At 41.5% G+C, this 21,059-nt stretch overlaps 1 protein-coding gene across 5 annotated transcripts in view; it reads left to right on the forward strand.

The window, feature by feature from the left end:
- Positions 1-21,059, forward strand: part of ZNF385B (zinc finger protein 385B) — a 124,617-nt gene that overhangs the window by 20,570 nt on the left and 82,988 nt on the right. Inside the window, exons 1-2 of one of the 5 annotated variants that reach the window (XM_075001162.1) lie at positions 6,925-7,046; positions 7,898-7,964. The exons of 3 other annotated variants lie outside the window; for them this stretch is intronic. The gene's annotated coding sequence lies outside the window, so the exon portion shown is untranslated. Of the gene's footprint in view, positions 1-6,924; positions 7,047-7,897; positions 7,965-21,059 lie in introns of those variants that run through there. One more of the 5 variants, XM_075001163.1, reaches the window with a different exon arrangement.

Consider the following 21,059-nt stretch of genomic DNA (forward strand, 5'->3'; position numbering starts at 1 on the left):
ACAACTTTTGAAATTTAAAAGAAGAACGTCCTCTCCTTGACAGGGAGGCCTTTCTAGAACTGGCTGTGAATGTCAAAATAATATAAGGTCTTGTTACCAATAGCCGAGAATAAAAGGACTTACATTCATCATAAGCTGGGGCCGGTTCATGGACAGTGAATTTCAGGCAGACAAATGTTGAGGGGAATTTGGAAATCTAGTCAATAAGATGAAGTGGGAAGATGTGCAGAAGAGTTTTTTTTTTTAAAATCACAATTTCATACTCAAAGTTCTATGTCTGCATGGGGACATATAAGCTTCCTCAGACAGACTTCCCTATGTGAGCCCTTGCTCACTGCTGATCAATTCAGGCAGGCAGGCTAGGGGAGCAGTTTCAAATCAGTACTATCTTCTCCCCCATATCCTGACCTACACAGGTTCCAAATAGCCAGAAAACCTCCTTTGTCCCCAGCAGTGTCTCCAGCAGACAAGGCATAACCCCTAGAGAATGGCTTTTCTCCAAGATTTTAAATACCTTGGAATTAGACAGCATTTCCAGCAAGATGAAGAAGGTGGTATATCATATTGGTACGAAAGTTTCTAATACCCATTTGAAACATATTTAATGTTAGACTGAAATTATTCCCAAGGTACCATTAATACTATTGCCAGTAATCTAGGTACTGAGAAGTTAACATCTGGTTGTTAGATTCCACACTTGTATCATAAATTTGCTATTGAAGTAGATTTTTACACTAGCATGTTACTAGCTCATACAGTGAACAGTCCCCAACTAGGCCATGAAACAATAGAGTATAATAGCTTTGAAGGAGCTTCAGTAGTCTAGACCAGTGTTTTCCAATTTTATTTGGCCACAGAACCCTTTTAAAGTGGAAAGAATTTTGTGGAACCCCTAATAACAGTCTTATATATGGCGTAACCCCTCTCAGTGCCAAACACCCTTTCCCATCTCCAAGATTAACCCTCTTCATCCCCAAACCAGGCCTCAGGACAAACCCATCCACCCAGAGAGGCCCCCAGCCTAACCCCACCAGAGCAAATTGCACCCATTATTTCCGCTTGTTACCTCACCCAACACGGCGGATGAACCTTCCTTAGCCTCTACTGCTCCTCCAACTCTAGTCCGCAGGGCCTGATTTTGTTGGCCGCCCTATGGCAATGCAAAAGACCCGTCATAGCCAGTGAAAGGTGAGACTGACACAGGAACCACAGGACCTGTCTGGCTCCCCTTCTGGATAGCCATCGTCTCCCCTTGCCTCGCCCCCATCACGTGCACCAGCTATTTTGCAAGTGAGAGTCCGTCTGCGGCTCCCTGCCCTGCTGCCACTGAAATAACAGAATTAAATTCTGGATGTTGAACCAATTAAACTTAGTTCTACTGTTTCAGTAGCAACAGGGCAGCAGAGAAGTCAGTGGCAGCAGTGTCTGGAGCCAGTAATGACTCCTTAGAACCACATGCGGCTCCTGAGCAGCAGGTTGCCAACCCCGATCATTTTCTCGCAGAACCCTTATTTTCACCTGGGGTTCCATAGAACACCATTTGGGAAACAATGGTCTAGAATATTAATAAAACACAAAGGAAAGGGTCCTTAAGACCGGTTTTAAAATGTTTCTAAACATAAGTAATATTTATTTTGTCAGTTGTGTGCACAGCAGTATGAAAGACTATTGATCCATTGAGGACCAAGAGACCCATCAATCCTGCAGTAGGAGACTGTCAATATTTCAAATTCTCCTTGTGCACTTGAAGCAGTTTCTTCTGCTAGACAATCACATTACTGCATTGGGTTTGTTAGAGAAAAAATAAAAAATTGAATCTATTATAATTGAAGTCAATGTTTTTGCAATTATAGTTTCTAAAAATACAAAATTAAAGTGGCCAACTATTGACTCTGACTATTTGGCCACAACAAATGCTTGTTAACAATCAGTAGGTAGTAACTTGTTTTCCAGATTAGCTATTTGGCCATCTAACAGTTGTGACTTTCAGAAAGTGAAGCTGTTGAAACTCCTTCAACTAAGTGAAGTACAGGTTGAACGTGTCTCATTTGGCACCCTCAGGATCTGACCAATGCCTGATGAGAGAATTTGCCGGACCACAGGAGATCAATATTTTCTAGCACATAACCAACACTTTCACTGCCTACTGGACTCTAAGAAGACATTTAGGGATAAATTAGAGCTAAATAATAACACAGAACTCTGAGAGCTGGGACTGGTGGCTGTAAACAATCTTTACTGGACCACAGGAAACTTGGTCACACTCATGATAAGTGGTCATCTGGCTAACTAAAATCATGCTGGATTATGGATGTTGCCAGTCGAGAGAGTTCCGGATTAGAAGCACTCAACCTGTACAGTACTTTGTCTCTGAAGTACACTTCTACCTTATTCAGAGCTACTGTTCTTACTCCTGCTTTATGGTACAGAAAAGGCACCACATTCAGCCTTTCCCTAGCTTCACTCCTCTTGCATCTCTCTCTTTTCAGACCAGGACACCTCAAGGCTGAATAGCTCGCCTACCTTCACTCTGTTGTTCCCAGAAGAAGCTGCCTCAACAACCTTCTCTTGCTTTCTCTTACAAGACTAATGTGTGGGTGTTGGGCACCAGTCTTAAGTCACCACATGGCACTTCCTATGAAAACCTATTTATTCTTAAAGTAAAGGCACTTTTCAAAAAACATTAAAAACATAATAACTTGTGCACATGCTCCTAAGCTTACCAGAGATCCCTCTAACACTAACATGGGTTCTGACAGAAGCAGTACTTCAAAATCTCACCCAGAGGGTTTCAAATTCATTATTGCGCCAACTCAGAACAAACCAATGCAAAAATTTAGTCCACCTCTCATACTGTTCGGGGTCTTTGATCTGGAGTTTCATGGAGTTGGTAATTAGTAGACAATGGATCTTTCCTAAGGGTGTAGCTTCAGAAGGCCTTCTGAGTACCTCCCAGATATCCCACTTACATGTATTGTCACAGACAGTTCTTTGAAGTTCTGAACACTGATGTTAATCAAGACCCTAGAAAGCGGATGCTCCGACAAAAACACGCAAACAGTTTTATTTTTAACTTAATGAACCCCAAAGGTATTAAGCCTTATTGAATTAGGTTTACCCAGTAAAATTGGTCATATTTCTGTAAGGTTTCTCCAGGATATTGCAGGCTGTTGTCAGTCTCTCTCTGGTATGTATTGATATATGTTAAACAATTATTCTTAAGGACTGTCATGATTAGTGTGTGGGCAGTCAGGTCTAGTAGACTGAGCAGTGGCAGTCAGAGTCCAGGAACAGTGCCAAGTCAGGAATTGGGTGTCAGAGCTGGAGGTGGGAGCCGAGTCAGGTTTGCAGTTGGAGACCAGAGGTGGGGATGGGGAACCTGTGACAAGTCAGAAGGGCAGTGTTCAGGAAACAGGCAAAAAGGCTGGGTTCAATTTAGGAATCAGCCAGAAATTCATCCAGTTGCACAGATAACATCCAGTGCTGCTTTCTGGCTTAAATGATGCAGTCAGACCAACCAATGTGAGTGGGTACTTTGCTAATCAGGAGAACAGTGGGTGGCTTCTCTGGTGGGCCCCTCTGGTACTCAGCACAGTTGTTTCTAATAGGTCTCTGGATGGTGACTGGTATGTGAAGGTTGCCTAGGAGTTTGCAGTTCGACTTCACAAGGGCTGTATGTCAAATCACATGTAGGTTTTGGGAGAAATTAAGAGCTTAATGGATATACATTACCTCTGCAGAAGCGGTCCTGTCACTCTACTGTGCTGTTCACAGGGCAACAAGCAAAGGGGGATATAGTGAGGAAAATGACAAGGTTGAGTTCTACTAGCCTATGATTTTTGGATGCACGGATGCCATTCTGCCATGACATTCATGTATCTGCCTATTCATTCACCCCCCAGTGGCAACCATGTTCAGTAAACTGCTTCCATAACTTCCAATTTGGAATCATGAATTGTCATTGGAGTCCCACTTACTGAAGAAGCCACAATGATGCAGCTTTTAATTCAATAAAAGAATGCTCAGGTATTAATAATAATACATTGTAGTTACGTGGAATCTTTCATCCAAAGATCTCGAAAAGCACTTCTTGGTGCTCTTACGCTTCCAGCATTTGTGATTGTTGGGGCGGGGATGGTGGTGGGAAAGAATATTTCAAATCATAAGATTCCAGCATAAAGACAAGTGGGGGAGAGTGACTGATTTACCCTGATATCATAGCCCAGTGGGAGGGCTATTACTACTGAGACTGTCTTGATGTAATACTCAAACTCTTGACTGTCCTGGTAATCTTCTGGTCTAATTTCCTGAGTATTACAGGCCACAATATGTCTCCCACACATTCCCATATTAGACCTCTCATATATAAGACGTAGGTTTTAAAGTACAGATTGGACTTCTAGGACTTAAAAATTCCTGTTTGAGTTCTTAAACTAAATGTCGTAATGATGCTAGCTATTTACATGGGACTTAATATGATGAATTCCATGGAATTTTCATTAGATTGCATTGTCTCCATTATCAATTGATTAAGTAAATAATCCAGAAAGTAGTAAATAAGAACAAGGCTCTATTGTTTAGGAATAAGAGTATCCACATATGGGATTATTCTGAAACAGTTGTTGCACTTTACATATACACCTACCTTAATTCAAACTCACTTGCCAGCATAGAGAGGCCCTAAGCACCTGACCTTGACAGACTCTGAATACCTGCAATGTACCTTGAATTCAGGTAGTTGCAGTGGTCAGCATTTCTCAGAATCAGATGCTAAGCTCTGAATAGACTAAAGCATTCACTTCCATTCTGTTTGTTACTCTATTGCCCCATCTTTCAGTAGATTATCTAAATGCTAGCAAAGAAAAAATAAACAACTACTCTTGTTTGTCTGTTTATGCCAACCATTAATCTCTGGCCTTTTTAGTGCACTGTCCGTATGGTATATTTATAGACAGTCTCTGTTTGGCTCTTTACACTTCAAGAGTTACAATTAATGCACTTTAAACATGCACTCCAGTATTAATTGTTGTGGCAGTGAAGAAGGAGAATTAGCTATGCTTGGCTACAGGACATATCACAACAAATGAATTCTCTCTTCTGTCTGCAGGGGAGAAGGTAGGCTCCATTCAGAGGTGGAATGAAAGTGATTTATCACTAAGAATAGTGTGCAATTTGAGAATATGCACAAGAGAAGCTATTTTGGGACATAGCCCTGAACAAATACAATGAGCTAAATTCATCTCTCTTCCCCTGTAACTCCATCCATGTTTGACACACTCTGGTAGAACATATTTTAGAGAAACTGGTGTAAACAAGACCTATTCTTAGAGCAGCGTATGAAATTGCCATCTAAAATATTTGAGCTTTTTGTTAGACTTGAACAAAATCTGCGGCATCCCAAGGCTAATGATTATAAATAACAGGCCCTGTTCCTGCAATGAACTATGTGTAGACAGAGCCCTGAGGTCATTGTAGGACTTGTACATCTATAAAGAACTCTGAGACTGCAAATCAGTGCCAAAACAACAGTAATCAATTGCAGCTATTAAAATTCAAGTGTAAAAGTACTTCAATGTTAGAGCAAACATTTATTTCAACAATGGATATGTGTGTACTACAAATACCAGAAGTTAAATTCACTGCATACTGTAGCAGAAGAAATGATATGCTTCATTCGGTCTTTTAAATATGCTCTATGGAGCCTCTCATCTAACTTTTATTCACACCTATTTATTTTGATGTCATTTATTTTGGTTTGCTTTTAACACCATTTACAAAAAAAAAAAAAGCTTAAATATTTCAATTTGAAGCACATTGAGATATTTTCAGAGAGCTATCCATAATGTATGGTAGCAGTCCAAACAGAGTGTTGGGCATTATTAAGAAAGGGATGGATAATAGGACAGAAAAATACCATATTGCCTCTACATAAATCCATGGTACACCCCATCTTGGATACTTCATGCAGATGTGGTTGCCCCATCTCAAAGATATATTGCAATTGGACAAGATTCAGAAAAGGATAACAAATACGGTTAGAGGTATACGGTTATGGCTGCCTTATGAGATGCTACTAGTAAGATGGGGAATTGAATTTTCATCTTGGAAAAGAGATGACTATGGCAGGGGACATGATAAAGGTCTATGAAATCATGGTGTTGAGAAAGTAGATAAGGTAGTTCTTTTTCGTAACATCATAACTAGGGGTCACCAAATGAAAATAAGCAGCAAATTTAAAACAATATGAAATATTTCTTCACATAACTCACAGTCAACCTGTGGAACTTTTTGCCAGAAGACATTGGGGAAGCTAAGACTATAACAACATTCAAAAATTAACAAAATAAATTTATGGAAGATATGTCCACCAGTGATTACTAGCCAGGATGGGCAAGGATGGCGTCCCTAGCCTTTGTTTGCCAGAAGCTGGGAATGAGTGACAGGACATGGATCATTTTATGGTGACCTGTTCATTCCCTGAGGAATGAAGTTAGAGGCAGAGATGGTACTAAGCACTTAAGTCTTCTGGTTTCCAGACCTAGTCACTGTGCACTCAGCAGTTCCTAGCACTCCTCCCTACTATTTCACCTAAAATTCAGCATTTCTCCCTACTATTTCACCTAAAATTCACATAATATGGAGCTGATACCATTCATTTGATTCCAAATTTTTAAAAACAAGTAATAAAAAGACACCACTAAAGTCTTAATCTGCAAAAGAACAGGATCAGCTTTGTGTTAGCTTAAAAAACAGTCTGTAGAAACACTATTAAAATATGTATTGTCAGTCTTTTAGGTTATATTTGGTCTGATGATGTCATTAGGTAGAGTATCCTCCCTTGGGAATCAAGTTGCAAACAGAGTCCTCAACAGTAATTAGAGCTAAGCAGCAATTACAGCACATATGATTTGTTCAGACTTATCACTTGCCTGCTGTCTCTTAGCACCAAACATCACACAAACACCAGGGTGAAATGAAGACATTATTGATCTTTAATTCCACATGTGGGGCTGAAGTGATCACAGACTATGGTCTTACAAATTAAGGTAAGCGTTACTCTGTGTTTTAGCACCTCATGTCTCTCCCACCCCACCCCACCCCTGCCACCTTGTGAGTATAAATTATAGCACACAGGAAATTATCCCAAATTAAAAAGATACTAAGTTAAAATAGCTGTCTTTTTTTCCCTTTGTTTTTGGAGAACGGGATGTGATTTATTGGTTAACTCAATCTTTCCCTGATGTTTTTATTGTCCAGCAACTCCAGCAAACATAGAAGGGAAAATTAATCCCTGCTGTAACTTCATGGAAGTTAATGGAATCACATAAGCAAGAATATAGATAGACTTTGTGAAGTATCAAAACAAGTTTTGCCTTTTTCCCCCTTTTCTGCTAAAGAAAACTATTTACTTTGCTGTTGTGTAACCTAACAGTCCTGTTAATGGTTTGTGGTCACTCTTGTTTCAGTGATCGAAACAAAAAGCAGTCAAGTAGCACTTTAAAGACTAGCAAAATAGTTTATTAGGTGAGCTTTCGTGGGACAGACCCACTTCTTCAGACCATAGCCAGACCAGAACAGACTCAGTATTTTCAGTGATGTTATCACATAACAGCCAGTACTTGTTAAACACTGGCACGATGATTAGAACCTTTCTGTCTCTCTCCTTCCCGTACCTCTCAAAGCTCTTCGAAAGGAAGAAGAGCTGCAATAGGTTACAGATACTGTGGGGTGATTCTCTAGTCATACAGGGTGGCGAGAGTGTATTCCTGAGCACTGAGAGAAGGAAGAGTAATAAGGTAGGGATGAGTGGGGGGTGCAGAGGAAGGGGACTGGGGGAGGGGAGTAGCAGCAAGAGAAGGAGGAGAATTAGTGCAATAATAATTTTTTGTTTCTATAGTGGCTTGTCTGAGGACCTCAGAGCACTTTACAGACGTTAATAACTTATCTCTGAACACCACGGTGAGGTAAGTATATTTTTAGTCCATTTAACAGACTGGAAAAAAAGAGATTAAGGGCTTTGTCTGTGGTCATACAGAGAGGAAAAGAATCTAATCATCCTGGCTCCAAGTTTTACACATTACGCACCATGTCATTTGGGACTGTATTATCATCAGTGTACTGCTGATGCACAGCTCAACAGCCTTACATTTCAGATTCTCCTCTTACCATACTACCACCTGAAGAATGTAGGGATCTGGAAGAAAGTAACTGACTTCAGTTCATTTCATGTGAGATATAATAATGGCTTTGACATTGCTTAGGACTGCCAACCTCACAATAGTCCTCCATGTATTTTTTTTTACCTCCAGACTAAAATAGACTACTGTACTCAGAACTATACTTGATGTCTCCCTGGAAACCTTAGTACACGCAGAATGTAAATGCCACTCTTCTAAACGGGGCAAAGTGCTCTGAACACATAATGCCCATGTTAAGTCCAGCTTGGAGGGACTGGCTGGCCAGAGCAAGTTTAGGGCTCCTATTGGAAAAATATTTTCCCATAGGGTGCATCTACACTAGGAACGAACTTCCAAGTTAGGCACTACTTCGAAGTAGCCAGCAGAGAGCCAACACACATTTTCCCTTACTTTGAAGGTAGCTTTGAAGTAGGGACCTCAACTTCAAAGTCCTCACTCTATTCCAGTTTAACTTCAAAGTAGGGTTGTGTATAGATCGTCAACTGTAAAGTTGTACTTCAAAGTGTGTGCCACTGTGAAGTTATTTTTGTAGTGTAGACACAGTCTGTGTAAGTTTATCAGAACATTAATTGAACCATGTTTCAGCATAATACAGGATACTTTCATGTGGTTTGCATTTACACCCCTTCCCAAGCTTTCAAAATGCTTCTTATACCTTGAGTTAAATACTACTTCTGTAAGAGAGAGCCAAGCTGTAGAGCCAGTCAGATTTTTTTCCCCACCGAAAAATGTGACTCTCCATTGAAAATTTTTTCATTTTTCAGATTTTTGGCTTTTCTGACAAAAATTGAAGAATTATTTTAGTAAAAATACCTTTTGTGAAAATAGTTACGTAGTTGAAAATCCAATTGTCTGTTGAAATTACTTTCAGTGCACAAATTTCAAATAGACCCGCCCAACTGCCACAATTTTTATTTTTCTAAAAGGTACTTAAATATTAGGGTTTTGGGCACCAGTATAAGAAATGAGAAGAAAATCTGGTAATTTGTGTTTTATGACATCTGTGGTCAGGTGGCCAAACTTCTATAAGATGATACTGATTTATGTACTAGCAGATGTACCTGGCATTGCTCGGGTCTTTAAACTAATTTCTTTTAAATAAATGAAAAATGTACATGGTTTATTTCAATGATTACATTTTTCAAAAATGAAAGAAAATGAAGCCTGGAGTGAGGGGTTGGGGGTTAGAAGGGGCAGGTGTGTGGCTTAGAGCAGAGGGTTGACGCATGTGTGAAGCTCAAGACAGGAGGGAGAGGTTCAGGACAGGGGGATGGGAGGTGGGGGGCACCTGGGGTAGTGAGGATGGTGCTGCCCCAGTGGCCGCTCCTCCCAGGGGACAGAGCAGTGCTCCCTGGCCAGTGGCTCCTTCAAAGGGGCTGGAACTGTGCTCCATAGCCAGTGGTTCCTCTGGGTGGTGGGCAGGGAAGGTGCAGATCTGGGGCTGTGCACTTGGCAGGCAGTGGCTGGGACTCTGCAGGTCGACAGCAGTTTGCAGCTTCCTGGTGGGTGCGGCATTCTGGGGCTCTCCCACTTGCTGCTGCCCCCGGCCTGCAACTGCTCCAGGGGGGCCTTGCTTGGAGCAGTGGCACCTCCTGTCCAACAGCCTGGCAGAGGCAGTTGTGCTGTGCTGTCTGGCTCAGACCTCTAGCTGCCCCCTCTGGTGGGTGGCTTACTTGGGGTAGTGCCCTACCCATCCTGCAGCTTGTTGAAGGGGTGGTACTCTGCAGGCTGGCCCTAGCCTCAAGATGTGCCCCCACCATGCAGCTGGTTTGGGTGGGGCAACCCTTTGGGGGCTAACCCTGGTTTCCAGAGGCCCCCTCCATCCTGCAGCCTGGTTGGGATGAAATGTGCTGGGGCATGGCTGGGCTCTGGGACCAGCCTCCAGTTCCCCCACAGCTTGCAGGCTCCTGGTAGAGCAAGGTTCCAGGTGGTACTCCAGGCTCCAGTGACCCTCCTGAGGTCTGCTGGCTGGGGGTGGGGGCAGAAGGCTCTGGGGGCTGTCCCCAGCTCCAGCACCAACTCCTCCCCTGCAGGCTGCCTGGTGGGAGAGAAAAGCTCTGAGAGCTTCTCTCTCCAGCGGTCCCCTACATGGCCTGCAGGCTCTCCGCAGTGGGGAAGCAGGCTCTGGGTTTGGGGTAGGTGAGCTACTTACTTGGTAGGGTGACAGGCAAACTGGCAGAGTCCCAGCCCTGCTGGCCTGTCCCTAGGTGCTGCAGCTGCCCCCAGTGACCACTCCCAGTATCATGTCCCTGTGCTCCCTGCCCTTCACGTTCCCCCTCTCTGCCCCCTCCCTTTCCATGTTATGGAAAACAGTCCCATTCCTGGCACTTCCCATTTTCTGGGCACCGTCAAAACCTGACCTTTGTTTAAATTAGGGTAAGAGGAAGCCACATTTCACAGTCTTATCTGTTATGGTTTAGGAGTTCTTGAACAAATGGACTTGGATGCACAGACACACACTCACATACTCTAAAATGTGTATTCACAGAAAGGAAAGGCAGGGGGAAAGAATCAATTTCTTAGGCCTCTGGCTGAATCTCAAAGGACTTGGGAGGTCTATTTAATTTGTGCCAGCCTCGAAGTTCCTTTGGATGAAGCTGTCTTAGCTAGTGTGATGTATGTGGAGTTGCTTGGTCTTGAATAAGCATCTTGGAACCCACAACATGTTTCAGCACACTCTTTGCAGACATAAGCTTGAGCTTTACGCCGCTGCTCTATATATACCATACACTGACATGTAAGTACTATACTTATACTCTAACAGAGTTTATTTTATAATTTATATGATAAAAATGAGGAAATAAGCAGTTTTCCAGTAACAGTGTGCTGGGACATTTCTGTATTTTTATGCCTGATTTTCTAAGCAAAGTGAGTTTTAAGTCAGGTAAAATCTGGGGACACACAAGACAAATCAGAGTCCTGAAAGGGGGCAATAGTCTGAAAAGGAGAGCCTGTGCTCTAAGAAAAAGCCATTGAACAATAGTGTAAAGGAGATCAGGCATGCAAACATAGATTTGGGCTAGGAAAATAGGTTGTTCCAACAGGGAGGACAATCGATGTTCTCTGCAGGCAAACTGAGGCCAGGCTGGGTCCCAAGAAGGCTAAAGTTTGCTAGAAAAAAGTTACATTTTTTTCTGCGCTTGTAACTCAAGGAGGAAACCCACGTGTAACTCAGCTTGAGTGAAGTGTATGATTAGATGAGCATGCAGCTGATTTATCGTTCTTAACACATTTTCTTTTAAGTTTTGTTACATTATTAAATAAACTGACTTGTTTGACGAAGGCTGTTCTTCATTGTGTAGCCCTGATCACAGACTGCCAAAGGGAAGAGATACAGATATCCATTCAGAACTGCATAATAATAAATCGCTGCCAACAACGGTGTGTTGAATCCAGATTCTGGCTTCAGTGCGGAAGAACTGTAAAATTCTAGCCCAGATTGGCAAAGGCACAAGCCTGACACGTAATGGGGTACACTCAGAAGCTGTGTCTACACGTGCACGCTACTTCGAAGTAGCGGCACTAACTTGGAAATAGCGCCCGCCGCGGCTACACGCTTCGGGCGCTATTTCGAAGTTAACTTCGACGTTAGGCAGCGAGACGTCGAAGTCGCTAACCTCATGAGGGGATCGGAATAGCGCCCTACTTCGACGTTCAACGTCGAAGTAGGGACCGTGTAGACGATCCGCGTCCCGCAACATCGAAATTGCCGGGTCCTCCATGGCGGCCATCAGCTGGGGGGTTGAGAGATGCTCTCTCTCCAGCCCCTGCGGGGCTCTATGGTCACCGTGGGCAGCAGCCCTTAGCCCAGGGCTTCTGGCTGCTGCTGCGGCAGCTGGGGATCCATGCTGCAGGCACAGGGTCTGCAACCAGTTGTCGGCTCTGTGTATCTTGTGTTGTTTAGTGCAACTGTGTCTGGGAGGGGCCCTTTAAGGGAGCAGCTTGCTGTTGAGTCCGCCCTGTGACCCTGTCTGCAGCTGTGCCTGGCACCCTTATTTCGATGTGTGCTACTTTGGCGTGTAGACGTTCCCTCGCAGCGCCTATTTCGATGTGGTGCCGCGCAACGTCGAAGTTGAACATCGACGTTGCCAGCCCTGGAGGACGTGTAGACGTTATTCATCGAAATAGCCTATTTCGATGTTGGCTTCACGTGTAGACGTAGCCAGAGAGACAAGAAAAGTGACAGAGACTTAAGTAGCCCTGTAATTATGATATATTTTTGGGATTGTGACCTTGGTGAACTTCAAGTAAGTGATGAGCAAAAATATATGTATACACACACAAGGAAAGAGTAAGAGAAAAACAATTTTTCTGTTCTCTTTTGGGGAAGACCAAAGGAAAAGACAGAATTAATGTGCTGTCTACAGCTCAGGAAAAGTCAGCTAGCACAGTTGCACAAGGAAAGGAGCCTGAATTCTAGGAAGATGAAAAAAGGCACAGCTGGTTACTTGCTATGATCTGATGTCCAGAAATAAGTGGTGTCTCAAGGTGCCTGCAGAAGTTTAGGAAGACAAGGGCTTAAACAAATCAAGACGTTAGGAGAACAATGTAGTCTCAGAGGCATATGTGAGGAGTCCTTGGGTACATTTAGCAACTGGACCCTGTTGAGATGGAGTTCCCTAAACCAGAGAGAGTCTAGAGTAGGATAACCTGCAGCATGGGCAAGAAAAGATTGGAGGGCTTGATCCCGAGCTCATTTTGGGGCAGTATTAGGGGAAGTTTAAATTAAACTTAGCTAACAATGGTTCCAAATGGCTGTTTCAGCAGTTGGGCCTTGCAACAGCACAGGGACAGACTGGCTGTGTTTCCTTGCTAGGGGTCACCCCTTTGCCAGAACTGAGGCCATATTGCAACACCAGTGAATTCTTCTGCTCTGAGTGAATCCTCAGCTGACTGGTTTGACTAGCTTTGTGGCCTTATGCCCTGGAGCCATTTAAAGCAGCCATGCTGAGCTCAAGGCTCTGGCCAGTTCTGTGTGTGATAATCTTTGTTTAGGAACAAGGTAAAGAGTCCCGAATATAGAGGGTGAAATCGTGGACCTACTGTGATCAATTGCCGTTATCTTCCGTAGGGTCAAGATTTAGCTCATAGGACATAAAAGTAATATCAAGAGTGTTTGTTTAGAATGGTGCAGTCCAGCACAGCAGAATAGGCTGCTAGGTTACGACATGCCAGATGCCGCGCTGCTTTCCAATTGAACAAGTGGCTTTATTTGTTTTAGAAGTCTGCAAAATTAGCTTTGTGGAGAAACAAATGACAAATATTTCTGTGCTACCTACAGAAAAAAGCAAATCACAATTGTACTGCAGCCAGCACAGTGCTTCTAAATGTAGTGAAGGATGCATCTTAATTTATTTAATTGCTTAAGCTTGGTAAACAGCCACTGCTAATAAATATGCACTGATATTAATATGGTGTTTCTAGGGTTCAGTTGACTTGGAAATACAAATATTCAAAACGAAACAAGTGAAATAGTACAGAAGAGTGACTGCCAAAATTAAATTGTATATGGTGAGAGTATTTCCTCCTCTTAGGAAACTTGTATTGTTCAGGAGCAAATGCAGGACAAAAGTTAGAGATAAAGACTCTAAAGGTTACACAATCTGCATCTTAAAATTTGCACAGATTATCATAAGGCTATGGAACCTATGACATTTAATACAAACAGCTGTACCCTAACTGTTTTAACATGATTATATCAGGTGAAGAAGTAAAAATACATTTCTCAATTCTAATTGTTTTAACACTCTTTTGGCTCTTTTGGGTATTTATGATACAAAGTCCATGATGATTTGTTGTTGGTTTGCAAGTTGTTTCACATGCAAAAGAGCTACAGGTGTAGAGTAAGCTTTTCTTGATTAATGGTGATTTGTCTTCCTCTAAAATATTGGAAGTTGTGTGTTTCTTCAACAACAAAAAGCTCTATGGTGGACATTCACTTTTTTTCTAATTGGCTACGTCTACACGTGAAGCCTACATCGAAGTAGCTTATTTCGATGTAGCGACATTGAAATAGGCTATTTCGATGAATAACATCTACACGTCCTCCAGGGCTGGCAACGTCGATGTTCAACATCGACGTTGCGCAGCACCACATCGAAATAGGCGCTGCGAGGGAACGTCTACACGCCAAAGTAGCACACATCAAAATAAGGGTGCCAGGCACAGCTGCAAACAAGGTCACAGGGCGGACTCAACAGCAAGCCGCTCCCTTAAAGGGCCCCTCCCAGACATAGTTGCACTAAACAACACAAGATCCACAGAGCCGACAACTGGTTACAGACCCTGTGCATGCAGCATGGATCCCCAGCTGCCGCAGCAGCAGCCAGAAGCCCTGGGCTAAGGGCTGCTGCCCACGGTGACCATAGAGCCCCGCAGGGGCTGGAGAGAGCGTCTCTCAACCCCTCAGCTGATGGCCGCCATGGCGGACCCCGCTATTTCGATGTTGCGGGACGCGGATCGTCTACACGTGCCCTACTTCAACGTTCAACTTTGAAGTAGGGCGCTATTCCCATCCCCTCATGGGGTTAGCAGCTTCGACGTCTCGCCACCTAACGGCAATGTTAACATCGAAATAGCGCCCAACACGTGTAGCCGTGACGGGTGCTATTTTGAAGTTAGTGCCGCTACTTCGAAGTAGCGTGCACGTGTAGACACGGCTATACTGAGTTCCAGAGGTTTTAGTACAAATTCCTAAAGTGTCTTTCATGCATTAATTATAAAAGGAACCCTGTGTGGATGCAAATGTCTACCCTCAGAAGTTGGTATCTGTGGATAGACATAGTTACCTGCTGATCCACAGGGCTCTGCTCCTGAGATTCTGGAGCCAATGGAGATGAGCATGGTGCTGCTGCTCCCAGTAACCAGCTCCTGTTGGGACTAGAGCCCTGAGCTGAAGTGGTTACCAATGTCTTTCTGCAGATGCCACATCCAAGGTTAGACATTTGCATCCAGGTAGGGCTCTAATTGTAAATATTTTGACTGACTGAAAACATCAACTTTTTCCTACATTCCACACATGTCAACTGAATGTGTTGTATTCACAATGTGTTTTTCATCTTGTTTTTAAATGAGAAAAAATTAAATTCTACTGAAGGAAAAGCATCTTAATTCACAAAAATTAAAATGAAGGCACAGTTCGTCCTCAGTATTCTAGAAACACAAGTTAGGTGAGATAATTTCATATACTGGACTAGAAATTGGTCCACTAAAAGATACCACCTGGCATAAATATGAATGCTCCAACAGTATAAACAGGTCACTATGAGGAGAGCCTCTGCTCTGAGAAAAAGCTATTGAACAATAGTGTAAAGGGGATCAAGCATGCAATAATAGATTTGGGCTATGAATATAGGTAGCCCCAATCTCTCTCAGGCGTGTGCATACGCTTCATGTTAAGGATGGCAACTATTTCTGTTGAGGTCGGTGGAACTACTTTCATATTTAAACATAAGCATGTATATAAGTTTTGTAGTGTCAGGGCCTAAGAATGGACTCTATTTCACAGCATGCAGTGCAGTTATAATTAGGTTAGTGAGACAGAGTCTTGTTATAGCTTTATCCTTTATATTATATTTAAATAATTTATTGTTCTTCATCCTGCTCCTGCTGAAGTCAGTAACTCAGAACGTTTGTTACTGGCAGCATGTTTTACTTTCATAATGTGTGCAGTTGATGTTCATGAGCTTGATATTGGAAAGGGACGATACATAAATCATTGTTCTCTGTGTTTTGTACATGCAAAGTTCCACACTGAAAACTTCATCAGAATTTCCATAGATATAAAGTGAATGAAAATATGTTGTCCTGCCATGTAATTTATTTACTAGCAATCATTTTAGCTGAACAGATAATTTTAGGAACCCTTTAGAAATTTTTGCTCTCAATTGCATAATCAATATACAAATAAATCCTATATATCTGCTATAAACTTTTTTATTTTATGTTTAACTTTCTTGCAAGTTATTTATAACCCCTAATTCTGGAAAAGTAAGTAAGGAGAGTGAAATCTTGGCATGCTGTCAAGTAAGAACTTCAATTTAACTGCAAAAGGGCCAGGACTTCACTCCAGGTTTGCATACTATACGGCATATTTAGGAGAAGTCCTAAACACATTTGACATGTAGAAACACTTTGAAGTAAAGTATCTGGTTTCTTACAACTCAGAGTGCAAGAGAGCAGGCATGTGAGATCTTATTAATACGTATAATTATAATACATTTCTTTGTGGATGATTTTTATTTTTCAGGACAGAATGATTTTCCAAGTCTAGCATGTTTGTTATTTGAAGTTGTGTTAGTTATCATTAATAGTGCTATAACTTACCTGTATAGTTCCTACAGTTTATATAATATGGTTATGCCATGGGAAATGAATGCAGAGTTTGTTGCAGCAGTTATGTCAAAAAGGCAAAAAACCCTTCAGAACTTACTGAAATCCAAAATGTTTGGTGTGTCAGTTTCTCTAATTTTATTCCTATGCAAGGTCATACTTGGACTCAAATAAAGAGTGTTTGTGAATTGCCTTGGCTCCTGATCTTTGGGCAAGTGGACCTTCTGCTAATCATATCCTACCCAACGGTAACAGAAAGGGAGCCGTGCTAGTCTATATACTATCAAAATAAAAAGCAGTCAAGTAGCGCTGGCAAAATAATTTATTAGGTGAGCTTTTGTGGGACAGACCCACTTCTTCAGACCATACCCAGACCAGAATAGACTCAATATTTAAGGCACAGAGAACCAAAAACAGTGATCAAGGAGGACAAATCAGAAAAAAATGATCAAGGTGAGCAAATCAGAGGGTGGCGGGGTGGGGGAAGGTCAAAAATTAGATTAAGCCAAGTATGCAGACGAGCCCCTATAGGGACTCAGAAAATTCCCATCCTGGTTCAAACCATGTGTTAATGTGCTAAATTTGAATATAAAAGCCAGCTCGCCTGTTTCTCTTTGAAGAGTGGTGCGAAAATTTTTTTTCAGTAGCACGCATACTCAACAGGTATTAGTAACCAGTCTGGATGAGTAGTCATTCCTATTCCTTTTTGAAATACCACCTTTGACAGCTCCATAGGCTTTAAATTGGTAGCCATAGTATGTCAATGCGAGTGCTTCATGTTCTTTAGGTCACTTCCCACATCAGTGGAAGAACTGACTGTTCCATTGACGTTTGAATACAGTTTGAGAGCAATGAAGTCAATACAACTTTTAGATTTCAAATTGTGTATGCATCACAAAGGTGCGAGTGGTAATCACATTGAACTCATTCATTAATTAGTGTAGTGCTTTGGGATATAAACTGCGTAGTATTTTTCCTATTGTCAGTGGAAAGCAGTCTCCTACACACTACTGCTTTGATTCAGAATTTGTTTTTAAAAATAAGTTACATTGCCTGTGCATTACTTCTCTCTCAGACTCAGATTAATTTGCCATTTCGGAAATTCAGATGAAGCATTCATCTTGAAAGACAATCTCTCTCCTTTAGGTCTGGCAAGCCATAAGAAGCTAGTGGTAGCATACTGCAAGCATGAGCTTTTGCTCTTCTGACTTTTACTCATACAGCTTTTTGGGGGGTTGGGTGTGGGTGAGAGAATCCCAGAGTTCACTTTCCTGAAAATGCTCATTGAACTGCTTCTAAAATAGGGCTTTTCTTCAATATTATGATACCTACACTTTGCCCTTTTCAGAACTAAATAAAAAATCATTTATTTGGCTTAACTTAGTATTTTTTTCTCTCTCTGAGATATATTCAGTGACATACAAAACTCTCCCTTGTTCAGCTAAGCTAACAAATAATCAGAAAATCCCCAAAGCCTATATATTAATCAGGTAGGAGAGGGAGAGAGATTATTTCTGTTATTAAATACTTGGAATTCAGGTACTGTGGTGATGAGTCATATCAATACTTAGATTTAATAACCTGCAAGGGTCTAGTATATTTATATGTCATTTCTGGAAATACCAGCTCCTGATGAAAGTAAATAGTAATGTGTCATATTGCAACAGAGATCCAGATAGTGGAACGTTATTTTAATACTGTTTCAGCTCTGAAATGAAGAACTCTAATTATTTTTAATACATATTTCATTAGCTCATTTAAAATATGATTTACTGAATCAAACACGTGACTTCATATATTTGTCTATAAATAAGTGTACTAAAGGACTTCTTTGAGTGAAGTCAGAGTCCTCAGTGGAGTGGATGTTGGCTTGGATCATTATGTTTTAGCGATCACATTACAACTTAACCTTAAAAAAAAAATCACAAAGATGGAGCAAAAGAGTCTCACATCAACAGAGAAGTTCAAGGACAAAGAAAGAGATCAGCTTCTTGATTGCTATTCAAGCAAACTGATCTAGTACTGGATGAGATGTACTCAGGGTATGAGTGTAGATTTTTTACAGCAAGCTTTTTCTTTTGTTTTTGTTTTTTTTGGGGGGGGGGGCAGGTAACCTTGCATTAGCATGAGAAAAGTCTTGTGTTATACTGTGGATGGACTGAAGTGATGCTTCTGACTTTCACCAGCAGTATTTGCACCATCTAATCTATTACTTACACATAATTGTTTGCTGTCATACAAATCAACTGATGGTAGTTAACGGTGACAGCTTTTGATAATCAGTAGGAAGAAATCTGCAACTGATAGCAGATGCTATCTAAGAGATATAGACAGGTTGATTGTTTTGAAACACATTTGTGCAGAAAGTGAAAGGTAAAATTATTCTAATAAAATGGGAAGCATCCTTCAGGTAGTTTAACAAATATTTTCTTCTCTGGCTTTTCTGAGGGGAGAGAGACTTCTGCTGAGGTCTAATATTTTTAGCAAAGTCTTTGCCTGTTTGTTGAACCTGATGATGTCAAAGCAGATAATTCATGCAGCTGGAGTCAGGCAGAAACAACAGTAGCGGTAGATGAACTAGAAAAATGAACAAGGTAAACAGAACACCAGGATGTATCCTTGTAGGAAATCTTTTTCATTTGTTTGTTTTTAATTATTTTAATCCAAACACCAGATTTTTCTTTCATTATAGAATATATCCTAATAACACATGTGAAAGTGTCATTTTATTTTTTTAAACTGTCACCAAAAATGTGGTAAATCAGTGTTTAAACTAAAAATGAGTGGGTCAAGATGGGTGACTAGATTTGCAAGAAAAATCTCTCATATTTATGTTCAAGATTTCCTTATATTTTAAAACAAACAGACACAGTAAAGTGTCTGTATCATTACCATTTCATTAGCATTTTAAACGTCTGCTAACTTTATAATGAAAATGAACACTGTCAGCTGCATCTTTCTTGTGCGTGTATTCATGCTTGGTTCACATTTGCATACAAATTTGACTGGGTGACAGTTGGATTGTGTTTGACCGTTAGGGGGAATGTGGTGCAACTCTGTGTTCCATTCTGGGTAATCTGATGACTCTCAAGTGAAGAGGTTCTAGCCTTGTCACTTCTGATCATCTTTTCTTGCTAACATTGCCAGGGATATTTACAGCGAGGTTGCGGGGAGGTGGGATGGTTAATGGGCCTCTGTGACTTGGCTGGTTGGGGTAGTAGTGGAGGGGGACTTTGGCACTCAGCTGCGAGGAGAAAAATGTAAAAATGGTTAAAAACAGGTTTCTGTGTGAACTGCCTTCACTACTGTGTCTGGAGTGTGTGTCTTAGGTATGGTCTGTGGAATCTCTGAATCAGTCCTGGTAATCTGAAAATATTCCAGATTACATATCATGGACTACACCAGGAAGGTTTCTGGTGTATGTTGTGTTAATTTTTAGGTATCTGTTTTCAGCCACGGTGTACCAAGAAGAATGCAAAGGGATAGGGAAACAATAGTGAAAACATACTTTTTATGATGAATGCTCACCACAGCCTGATTAGAAGGGATGGGAGGTCAGTCATTGCAGAAACTCAGTTTTAATTTACCTTTACCTAATTGGAAGCAAAATGTGAAACTAAATACATTGTTGCAGTGTGAATACAATACTGAATTCGATATAGCTAATACATAACACTCATCTAGTAAAAATACAACAGTCATCCTTTTGCCACTGAGGACACTTCCTTTGGTAAATCCCTTGGTGCCCTATTATCCTGTTGATATACTTTTCATAGCAGCTCTAAGGAAGAGGCTCTAGGTGCATTAGACTGCCATTAGCTTTTGAGTGTTTTGAATTCATTTTACTAAGTTCTGACCTGCAGTTAATTAGGGACAACTATCACTGAGTTTCACAAGTCTATGCAAAATGTAAACTCTAATTTACCAAAAGATTTTGCACATAAGTTTAAAGTTTGCAAATGGGAGGGGTGAAAAGGAGAAAATGTAGGCTGTCATCTTGTTCTGTCTTCCCCTCGAGAAGGAACATAACCAGCTTGATGGGGCACTGCTGTGCCCTTCTCTCTATCCCTTCTGTGACCTCCAGGATTTATCTGCTCAAGAAGAGGAAAGACTGGAGGGTGTTGTGTAATTAATCTAATAGACTGTGACATTATGGTTTTTTTTGCAGTGGCTGAAACTAATATATTTACCATCTCCAATTCAGTAGTATCTACAAAGGACCTGTCTTGGATGATAGGCTGTCTAGTCAATCTTAGTAGTCATAGCATGGTTCACAACACTCGGTCTGCTTCTGAAGTATAGTAGAATGGATTTTGAGTGGTGTCTGTGATCCCATGGTGGCGAGATCAAAAGAAGACGGAATAAATGCATTGTCTTTTTTGATAGACGTTTCACTCAGCGTCTGACTCAGAGATTCTAAATGCACTGGGACAGATCCACTTAACCAGCCCCCACAGACTGCCTGGCATCTCACTGATGAGTGTGGGTAAGTGGTAAGCTTTGATCAGGAAGAGAGATTTGCACTTGCTG

This window comes from Carettochelys insculpta, chromosome 8, assembly GCF_033958435.1.
Source record: "Carettochelys insculpta isolate YL-2023 chromosome 8, ASM3395843v1, whole genome shotgun sequence".
Classification (NCBI taxonomy): Eukaryota; Metazoa; Chordata; order Testudines; family Carettochelyidae; genus Carettochelys; species Carettochelys insculpta.